The 11,091-nt window shown below is 40.5% G+C and overlaps 1 long non-coding RNA gene across 3 annotated transcripts; it reads right to left on the bottom strand.

Annotated features, from left to right (window-relative positions):
* Positions 1 to 3,334: 3,334 nt before the first annotated feature.
* On the bottom strand, positions 3,335 to 8,305 carry LOC9268779 (uncharacterized). Of its 3 annotated transcripts, none has more exons than XR_010737765.1 (5): positions 7,782 to 8,305; positions 7,222 to 7,374; positions 6,399 to 6,536; positions 3,774 to 3,877; positions 3,335 to 3,663 (listed from the first exon to the last, which is right to left on the bottom strand). It is a non-coding gene; the product is annotated as an uncharacterized lncRNA (long non-coding RNA). The 3 variants fall into 3 exon arrangements; XR_010737766.1 differs by having other exon boundaries at positions 7,222 to 7,371; XR_001541622.3 differs by having other exon boundaries at positions 7,946 to 8,305.
* Positions 8,306 to 11,091: the final 2,786 nt, after the last annotated feature.

Below are 11,091 nucleotides of genomic sequence, written 5' to 3'. Positions count from 1 at the left end.
AGGCGCAGGACGCCGCTGCTCTTCTCACGCTCATGCGTTCTCGCGACTTCCATACATCGTCACTATGTGCGATAGGGTCAGCTCCTACTTTTCCTGTACTAGAAAAATGAAGCTTGCTTATTTATCTTGTGATTTTTTTCCTGGAGCACATGTATACTTTTTAAAGTAATTACTTTGAGACTGATAAAATCTATGTAAATATCATATATTAAAAGTATTATTCAATGTGTACTTGGATTTATGTTTGTAGAATACCTAGGAAGAATTATAGCATGACAGTATACACAAAACAAACAGGTGAATTTCGTCTCACTTTTGTAAATTTAAATTTTGCATATAATAAAATACTTTTTATTTCTTGCTATTTTTCTAAAAAATGTTTTACCTTTTCTATAATATGGGATTAACATGTTTAAGTTACATGCTTCCAATTTTAACATATCACACTTAGCACTAAGGGCATGAATAACGGTACAATCACCGTATACGAGAGAATGCCATTCCGTATATATTTTCTAATGTGGAGGTGAGTGAGAGAAGAGAGAGATGATATGTCTGTTAATTGCTAGATATATATGCTACACACAATATTTTAGACAGCTTAATACCATATATGCACTCCATATACAAAATATAGAACTAAATTTATAATGTAGGTAACATGTTATATGAATTCTCTTGTATATCATGTAAATATGTTGTGGGACTATTATAGGGCAACCGCTCTCTAAACTATTTATCATGTTCTTTTTGGATATTGTGCACCAACATCCTAAAATAGTATGTAAATATTGAAATATTAGTAGAATTACTATTTTTTGTCAGCTTTTTATATTTGTTTATACTTATCTTTTTTATACACAAATTTTATTATTTGTTGTTTTATTTTTAAGTAATATATGAATATTATAACCCAATCTAAGCGTGTGCATTTTTTTCTTTATTACGTTGCAAACTATATCGTATTCTCTTCTTGAGAAACATATGCTTTTAAAATGGCATTGACACTGAAATTTGATCATTAATATTCATGCAAATTATATTATTATTATTATTATTAGCTATAAAATTAATACTAATTTAACGTCACAATAATTGTATATGAGACCAATATACTTTGATTTTTTTTATTCCAAGCATGTTATATGCTGCAGTACTCACACCAAGGGTTCAGCTCGACTCGGCTAGCACAGGCGCACAGCACGGCCGAATGTGGTTAGCTGGGATGAGTGTGTTTGGTCTAGATAGCAGGGACGGCAGGCGAGACATCCAGAATTTGCTTGTTATTTTTTGTTTTCTCCCGCACCAAAACAGCAGTAAAACAGCAGTATATGCGTGTGACACAATGGCGGATTTAGTGGATGGTCCCACCCAAAAAAACAGCATCAACCCCACTATAAAAAATAGCGACTATTAAAAAGAAAAAAAAAGCGATCTATTCTACTCCATCCGTCCCAAAATAAGTAGTTTTGCACTATTCATGTCTAACCTTTGACCGTTCGTCTTATTTGAAATTTTTTTATAATTAATATTTTTATTATTATTAGATAATAAAACATGAATAGTATTTTATATGGGACTAATTGTTTTTAATTTTTTTATAAATTTTTTAAATAAGACGTACGGTTAAACGTTAGACACGGATATCCACGGTTGTACTTATTTTGGGACGGACGTAGTATTTCTCTTTCCTGGCGCCTGGCACGCACGGCCCATAGGCCCCACACGCGAGTTGCGCGTGTATCGAATTGATCGACGCGACTCTCTCCTCCCCCTAGCCCGTAGCCCTAGCGACGACGCGATCGGGATCGGCGATCTCTGAGACTCTGATCTCATCTGATTTTCTCACGCCACGGCCACGCCACGCGATTACAGTTCACACTTCACAGAGCCACGCCGCCGCCGGCGCTCGCGCGAGCGGGCGCCCCCACGCCCACGCCGCCGCGCGCGAGTCCGCATTCCGCCGCTGGATCAAATCAAGCATCTCCTGCGTACAGTAGCTGCCAGCCATGATCACTTGTGGCAGCAATACTTTGAGGGCATCTCGATCGTTTTCAGGACGTCTCTGGCTTGACAGCTGAGTTGAGATTATTCAGGTTGATCTTTTTGCTTGGTTCAGATTTCAGACCCGTCAGACTATTCAATTCTGTTTTCCTACTCGTTTTACAGGTTCTGAATTTGCCAAATGCCGACCAAACGAACTCAACATGACGTGATTTTGTTGGATGAAGAGAACATAATGAAGACTTTCATGGTCATTAGAAGACATAGACCCGATAAGAAAAAAAAAATAATATGGTAATTTTCTTTAGACTTTCATAGCCATACAAGCTTCTGTAAATCAAAATTTTACTTAATTACTAGTTTTATCTATGCTTGCATTGTACATATGTGTTTAGGAAAAAAAATTTAGGTCAGACCACCCATATCCTAAATCCGCCACTGGTATAACAACCCATTTGCCCAATGCTTTAATGACACGTGGCATAAAGTTAAATGGTAAAAATGGACCAATCAGAGATAATTAGATTTGCGAGAAATTGGTGCTGTTCCATAGCACTCGCGAGAGATGTGGGGTTGGGTGCATGTGCCTGCATTCGTTACTGTTGCCGCTGGTGAAGTTGGTGATGGCAAGGCTCTTCTGTCACGTGCCACTCAGGTATCTACATGGCTTTAGAAGATTGGACTGCACTGAGACCTAGAACCTTCCGCAGGGTATTTCATGAAGTATCAGATACAAATCACACCTAAAACGGATTAGTGATATGCCCGTGCTAAACACTACGGTGTAATTTTAATTTTCTTTAAAGAATTTTAAAATAGCATGTTACCAAAAACAATTTCTTGTATGATCTATGCAGTTGAGTCTTAATCTAATTTATGTCGTCTGTCAAATATATTCATGGCAAGAATAATATACTGTGTGGGTTTAATAGAACGGATTTTCGCCAATATCTATTTAAAAGATGCATTTTCAACCCTCTAATTTAAATATTTACCAAACAAAAATCAAAAGGTTGAAAGTTTTAAAAATTGAAATGAAAATTTAAAATTTTCAAGTACAATTTTTCATAATTGGAGTAAACAATTTAAACTTAAAAAGTGGATTAAAAATTTTTATGTGCATGAAGATGAGCGGCGAGTGGTGACGAGATAGATAAGGCACACGTTGGCCGCTATCCTTTGAGCACATAGCACAAGGGCATGAATGTAAACCCAAATAACAGTTTGGTATGAAACATATGTCAACGTAATAATAGCATGTTCGTGCTAATGCTACTGCGGCATTTGGAGCAACGACTACTATAACCACAAATTCACAAATAAACAACCATTTATAACACAAGAAGTTCATTTAAAAAATCATATCGATGGTGTTCAAATCCATACAAAGATTATTACAATTTTGGTCATTTACTCATTGCTACATTTCATCAAAGCTACTTGGAAAAAAATATCATCTTCCAGGAATCAAGACAGGGATGAACGATTTCATATCACTGGAACTTTAACCCATGTCTCACCCTTTTGCTAATACTTCATTTCACTCTTCACAACATAGCACAACTACTGCACTTTAGCTAAAAAGAACTTCTCAGCCATTTCACAAGTTCACATGAACAGAACACCATGTTATAACGAAGCAGCCATTTAATAAAACACCTTGTAAATGTTATAACCAATAATTATTGATCAATTTGTAATATATACTGCAGGAAACTCTGGTATGGTGTTAAAAAAATAGATACGCAAAGTTTCTAGCAGCAAATTACCTTGTTGCAATTTACAGGGAGAAAATGATAATACTCATGGCAATACCTCAGATTGAGGGCAAATTACCCCGCAACAGGCATTGGTATTCCATCAAATTTTATGACTGCAAAAGAATAAAAAAAAACTTAGCTTTGATACTGAATACCATCATGTTTCGTTTTCTGCCCCTCAAATCATTTGATCTGAGGCCAAGTAGAGGGAGGAGAAGAACAACATTTGCAGGAACAAAGAATCATGCAGAAGAAATTATGCAGTAATTATGAACATCTTTACATTTGATTTGAGAATAAAATTATAAGCAAATTATGGAGCGGCCAGAATCATGTATGAATGATCCGTAGTTATCAACTGATCTACGATACACTAAAGATGCAAAATGTATGATCAGGGATTTGCTATTAAAAAAATAAAATGGAACTGGATTCATTGTTTTGAAGCAATGCATTTGCTGCTGAAATGGGGAGGATTCCTAACATGAGGTGCTTTTATGTTTCGTGAAAATCATAAGATATCCATGGCAAAGGGAGTAAACCATGAAGGAAATGGTAAGAAATGTGCTCCCGGTCCCCTGGTATAAAACTCATTTACAGACATGTAGAGTCAAGGGACCAACTTTGAAAAAGCTTCCATCAACAACTCGCCGAACAATATGATAAGCCTGCACGTTTTCTACCCAGGGATAACTCCAGATGATTCATATCATGCAGGTGCTAAAACGGGTGATTAAGCACATATGCTTGACTTGTGATTCATATTTCATGGTAAAGGCTGACTTGGATTTTGCTAACACATACAGACAAAATTGTTGCATTATACTACTTATTTTCACTGCATTGCTATCAGAAACCAAGTTGTCGTTTAATACGATACAAACAAGGAATTCAATTCCAAATCCTTTTCATGGAAGGACAACAAAATTGACAATGCACTATGATGATGGGTGAAAAATCATGAAATTTGTGCAAAGTCATGATTGACAATTTAAGAAAAATAGTGTCACAGTTGTCCCGGACAAGAAATGCCAGGGAAGTGCAGCTCAGGCTCAGATGATGATGATTTACTTCCAAACAGCAGGCAACACTTGTCTAACCGAAAGTGCCCAACCATTCAACTTTCATTCTGAATTTCCGACAGACGACCAAAAGAGAGTAACCGCAAATGAAGATAATGGAGATAAATTACAGGAAGGCAGTGCATCTGCAGCACAAATATGACTCACTAATTCAGACAAAGAATACCAAATCAAATGCATTTGTTCAGATGATTTAGATGAGACATTCAGATGTATCCCTTGTTTCAGAGAACTTTGATTCTACGCAAGTGCTGAGCTTAGTTGCATCTAAAGCAGAGCTAGAAAGGCTAATGATCTTTTGTGTTGTTTTCTCTCTTGGGGAGGAAAAAGACTAATGATATCAATTCAAATGCTATTTTGTCAGTTTAATCAACCACGGTTGTTGTGTTCCGTTCGAACCATCCTTTTTTTTTCTAATACTTATAACTCCATCCACTCAGATCAATCTCAACTTGTTTAAAAATGTGTACATCCATCAGGTATTTTAGTTGATGCAGAGACACATGGAACATATATTACTCCCACAGATGTACACCTACATAGCGAAAGTAGTAGAAAGAACTATCCATGTGACAACCATTAAAAACCTGAGAACAACCTAGTTCCCACTGATAATATTTTTGGTCAGGCAATGCAGTTTGAAAACGAACATCACTTATTGAGCCGGTGTAAATGCCAGCGAACTCCAACTAATATACCCTCTTCCTACTATCGCAATCTTTTCAGGTTTTGAAGGCAGATCAAATAATGTTGCATCTGAATAGACATGATCTATTCCTAGAATATTTGCCATGGATGGACAGCCACCAACTGCTGTGAAGTAAAGTGTTCCCATGGTCATATCATCATCACCTCAAGGGAAACAACATTGCACTGATGTGCAAAAGAAAACATGCATTTTAGTTTCAGGTGTATTTGAGTATGCAGACAGTAAACCAAATATGAAAGCAAGCTAAAAGTACTAACTTCTGATGGAAAGTCATATAGTTATTTCACAACATCCTACATTATGAAGCTATATATGAAATCTCAAAAAGCTACATATGGATGGCAGGGAGTTTCAAGGTTGGTGGATTCCGACCACGCACCAAACATTCATTGGTCTTCATGATATTAGTAAATTTTGTTACTGGTGACTAACTCTTTAGCTTAAGCGCTAGAAAATTCAATAGAAAAGCTAAAGATAGATCATGAATTTAGTTTAGCCTGAACTTAAAATAAAATGATGACTAAAACATATCATCAGCTATTTATCATTCCATATATAGGCAATTCAATTACAGTTTCACAGAAACAGAGGAGAAAAATTAAGGATTTTCAGACAACTACGGTCTGCTGCAAATTATATTTAAAATAGAAAATCCATTAAAAGGTCACCTCTAATGTGCAAATTCTGCAGGATTTATAAGACCGGGGGATAAGGACATAAGTCTTCACTGCAGGTTACAGGAAGATGAGCAGCTATACAAGAAATCATGCAAATTGGAAAAACCGAGGAATTGTAGGAAACCTTTCCTTCACTCCCAGATCACAGAAAAGCAAAAGAACTCACCTTCAATGTCATACAAGGAATTGTAGTGCACCTCACCCAGAAGGTTAACCAAAGCTATAGAAAAGGAACGAAGGGAATGATCAAATACCACCATTTTTCATTGGGATAGATTTACCAAACCCATGTGCTACCATGAACCTGGTGCCATACGATTGGAGGTAAAAATATGAGAAATAATTGCAGTGTGTACAAACATGGTAGCATATATACCTTATCAAGTGTAAAACCAACATATACTTTTGTATTAAAAAAATCAGCATAAGCATTTACATGAAAAGTTCAGCATATACGCATCTACAGGAAACCAGAGAGGCCTTATTTGTGTACATACAAGATATTTTTAGGTGACATGTCTAGTATTCATTTGAAAAGGGAACTTTATGGCAACAATAACCAGCGCACAGATTTAACAAAGAAAACACGACTCATATAATTATGAATCGATACCTAGAATGACCCAATAGAACATTCAGTTTATATACTGAAAAGGTAATTCAGTGAAAACATTAAGCTTGTATATAAGGCAATACAACTTCTGACTATTGACTAAAAAGGCCAATTAATATCCTGAACTTCGCTTCTTTTTTTTTTTGGCATTGGAAGAAAAAGAAGTATGTGCAACCAGTTCGTATTAGTAAAGGATTGGTTCCAATTAAATATCATTTTCATTATCTGTAAATATTATTAGGTAGCTTGAGCAATTATTTACCTTGCAAAAAAAACAGATCATATCATTGAGATGTTTTACTGTGCTTACAAAGTAATAGAGGTACTTTCACTTTAAAGAGATATAATCAGCAGTCGATCACCTCAAGTGCATTACCAAATATTGTCGGACGACGCGGCAGTGGCGGCGGTGGCAGTTGAGGCGGAGGCCGAGGAGGAAGTCGTCAAAGCAGCGCTCTTGACAACCGAGTCTCAAGCAATTCTTACACTGGAGCACGTCAACCCTTTTGCCTGATCCATGCTAATTCTGCTGAAAACAAAGAAATAACACATATATACCCTCAACAAATTAAAGAAATGGCAAGTACTGAAGTAGGTACTTGACATATAGAGCAAGCAGGTCTGAAGTAGGTAAATTCGGCAGAATACTGGAGCTAGTTTATGGTACACATAAATTTGTAAGACTTGATGGAGCAGGCCTTCAATATAATGGTAAATGAGATATTTGCTTAAAGTTGTCTTCAGCTACAAAACACTCTACAGAAAATTATGCTCATATACATTGTAATTAAAGTTGATAATTCTCATGGCCAAAAAAAGTGCAGTTAATGAAATGACCAAAGGTTGAAATCCCAAAATTTCACTAAACGCAACACATTGGTTGTCATTGAATCACTGGAGCATCCAAGATAGAAATCACAAAATACATCAACCTACCAGCCTCCCAGGTGTTTGCAGCAGGAACACAGGGGGACAGGGCACTACCTAGTGGTTACCCCAATAACCCACTAAATTTTGCACAAACACTCATGTTCTTAGGTTACAGTTCTTGAAGAGTAGTTTTGCTGTTGATCGCGACGGAGATTGGGGATCCGCAGTACCGGTGGCGGGATAACACGACGGCGGCGGCGCGGGCAAGATGCAGGGCGACGGGACGGTCGGCGGTTGAAGAGGGCGAGGCGGGGCGGCACGGCGCGACGGTCAGCGGTAGAAGCTGGTGGGGGCGCGGGCGAGATTAGGGTTAGGGGAGGGAGCAAGGGTGAGAGCCCCTCTGGAAAGAGGATGGTGGAATTGCAAAGAGGAGGGAGGGAGGAATCTGTGGCGGAGGGGAGGAGACCGGCGGTGAGTCGGGGCGAGGGGAGTCGATCGCGAGGAGGGCGAGACCGCAAGAGTGCGGAGGAGGGGGGCGACGGAATTCAGGGAGCCGAAGATCCGGACCATTACACGAGGAATGAAAGAATAAGCGATGAGTGAAACCATTTGTTAAACTATAGGGTTAGAGAAGATAGTAGATTATAGGCAAATTTTGCTACAGGGCACTTTGACTTTGTGGTTTTAGCTGTGGGACATCGTCCGAACTCACTTTTGGAGAAAAACACTCCATAACGTGGTAATTTGGCAATGGACATTGCGCTGATTAGAATAATAATTTCCGGTTGGAGAGGAGAGAGAAATCGCATGAAATGGACAATGCGAAGGAGACCAGGCCACTTTGCACGCCGGACGTCCAAACGACACGTTTTTCGCCGACGGCGCTGGTCTTGATGATCGTCGCGGCAGGCATGGCGGCGTCGTCGTCGCGGCGATCGGGGCTTCTCGGCGAGCTGCCGCCGGGAGGAGGACTGTGTCCTTTTGCGCCTCGAGTGCTGGTGATGATGCTGATGCTTGTGCCTGATGCCTCTCCAATGGCTGTGGTGGCTGTCAGCCTTCCTCTCCGGCGGCGTCGATGTCGTCGCTGCGGCTCGTGGCGTCGCCGTCGAGTTCAGTGGTGGGGCCAGGGCGTCGATGGTGCCGTTTCTGTTGCTCTCTCGTTTGCTCGGGAGCGTCGATGATGCCGTGTTGGATGGAGTTCTTCTCGCCACCCCTTCTCCGCCACTGCGTATTGGTGTTACGGTTTCCTCCTGCTGTTCCTGTGATCGTGTGACCTCCTCGGCAGCACCGTCACCGACGTCGAGTTCGACGACAGCCACGACAGGAGTGCCGCCGCCGCCGCTGCCGACACTCCCGTCGGGGAAGGGAATGAGGCGTCCGCGGTGGGGCCGCTAGCGAAGGTCACCATGAGTGCGACGGAGAAGCATGCCAGCACGGCCTTGCTAATCATCATCACATGGCCGTCGCCGCCACTGCCGCCGTGCTTACTGCCGCCGCTTTGTAACCGTTGAGCAACAATGACGATGAGGACGGGGAGAGGAGGCCGTGGAGCTGCACGTGTAGCGACCCGCTACTCCCGCCTCTGCCAACTTGGTCCAGCACCGACAACCATGCCTTCCTTGCTATCTCACGATGGCGTTATCTTCTAGGAGAGAAGATAGAGAGAAGAGAAGAGAGATAGGAGAGCTGACGTGTGGGCTTAAGGGTATTTTTTATATTTCGCGTGATTTCTATCTCCTCTTTAATCGGAAATTGTTATTCTAATCGGCGCGGTGTCCATTGGCAAATTAATGTAAAATCAAAGGTGTTTTTTTATTATTCTGTGATAAACAATTGGCATTGAAGATTATTGGTTTTGTTATTTGGAATTTATTCACGAAGTGGTTTTGGAGATGATTGGATTTATAGGTAAATCGCAGATTCTGTTATTTCATGTGACCGGTCAGACCGGGCAGTGTGTGCCGGTTAGACCGGCGTGTATTGCGCGGTCAGACCGGCGCAGCCCGCGGTCTGACCGACTGACTCTGTGTCAGTTTCGGTTTCGGGTTGTTTGTTTGGATATCCGTGATTGTTTCATGATTATGGCTTCTAGATGGATACTATACGTATGTAATACTATTGTTTGCTACTAATGAGTCAAGTTGGAGATAGCTTGGTCTCGGAATATGGTTTCTTTGTTTATTTTATGTGTAGGTGACTCGATGCCTCGGGAGAGTATTTGCGGTGATGGATCGGGAGTCGGCTTGGGGATAAGACGACATCCGTGGTGGTTAGAGATCACGCGGGATACTTAGGCTAGAGTTGATGCACGTGGTTGATGGAGATTCCATATGGCATACGATGGAGGTATCGTGTGCGTATGGGATACGGAGTTGAATTTGGAAGGAGTCCAAATTTGATATGATTGGTTATGTAAAGTTTGTGTCTTGTACTAGAGGGTTTCCTAAGGTGTTTAGGACTTCTAATATGAGTTTGGTTCGTGGCTTTAGGCTGCCTACCTCGGGTATAAATAGAGGAGGAGCGTGATGCTTCCCTGTATCGCTTTAGAGAGCAATTGAGTTGAGTTTTGAGTTGGGGTTTCGAGTTTAGTCGAAATTTTTGTAAGGAGTGCTATTGGTGCACTTTGTAAACACAGAGAGAATCAATACAGTCGTCATCCACTTTAAGAGTTCTTTGATTTGTGTTTCATCGGGTTTCGGCGGTCAGACCGGCGGCGGGCAGCGATCAGACCGGCGGGAGCGAGGCGGTTAGACCGGCAACGACGACAGCAAGCGGCAGCTGATCTCGGCGGTCAGACCGGTTAATCTACATCGGTCAGACCGACGACATCTGAGTGGTCAGACCGGCATAGCAACTTCGGTCAGACCGATCTCCGTCGAATTCGAGGGTAACTTTTATTTCCGCTAAAAGTTTTCGGTTTTTGGGTATACCAACCATTCACCCCCTCTGGTTGGCTTAGTTATTGTGATTCGATGCTACAATTAACACGTTTATGGAGTGTTTTCCCCCAAAAGTGAGTTTGGGAGGTGTCCCACGACTAAAACCATGAAGTCAAAGTGTATGTAGCAAAATTTACCTAGATTGTACCATACATCAATCACATTTTTTTTTCCAGATGTACCTTTCACTACCCAATACTACACCATCTCATGTATGGTACAAATAAACCTCATTTATTGGATCTAATATAATTGGTGGTTCACATTCACCCGAGAGTACTTACAAAAATTCTAAAACGAAACCATCTTATAAACGTGCATCCTTGCGAGTTGCGATGGAAGTTGGTCATCACTAGTCTTTTTTTAGTCACGATTGAATAGCGAAGTCAACAGGTTTGGTCCAGTACATTTATCTTCATCACAATCATTAAGAAAAT

The sequence above is a fragment of the Oryza sativa genome, chromosome 11 (genome assembly GCF_034140825.1).
Source record: "Oryza sativa Japonica Group chromosome 11, ASM3414082v1".
Taxonomy (NCBI): domain Eukaryota; kingdom Viridiplantae; phylum Streptophyta; class Magnoliopsida; order Poales; family Poaceae; genus Oryza; species Oryza sativa.
The sequence above is the reverse complement of the archived record's forward strand: the minus strand, read 5'-3'. Positions and strand labels throughout refer to the sequence as shown.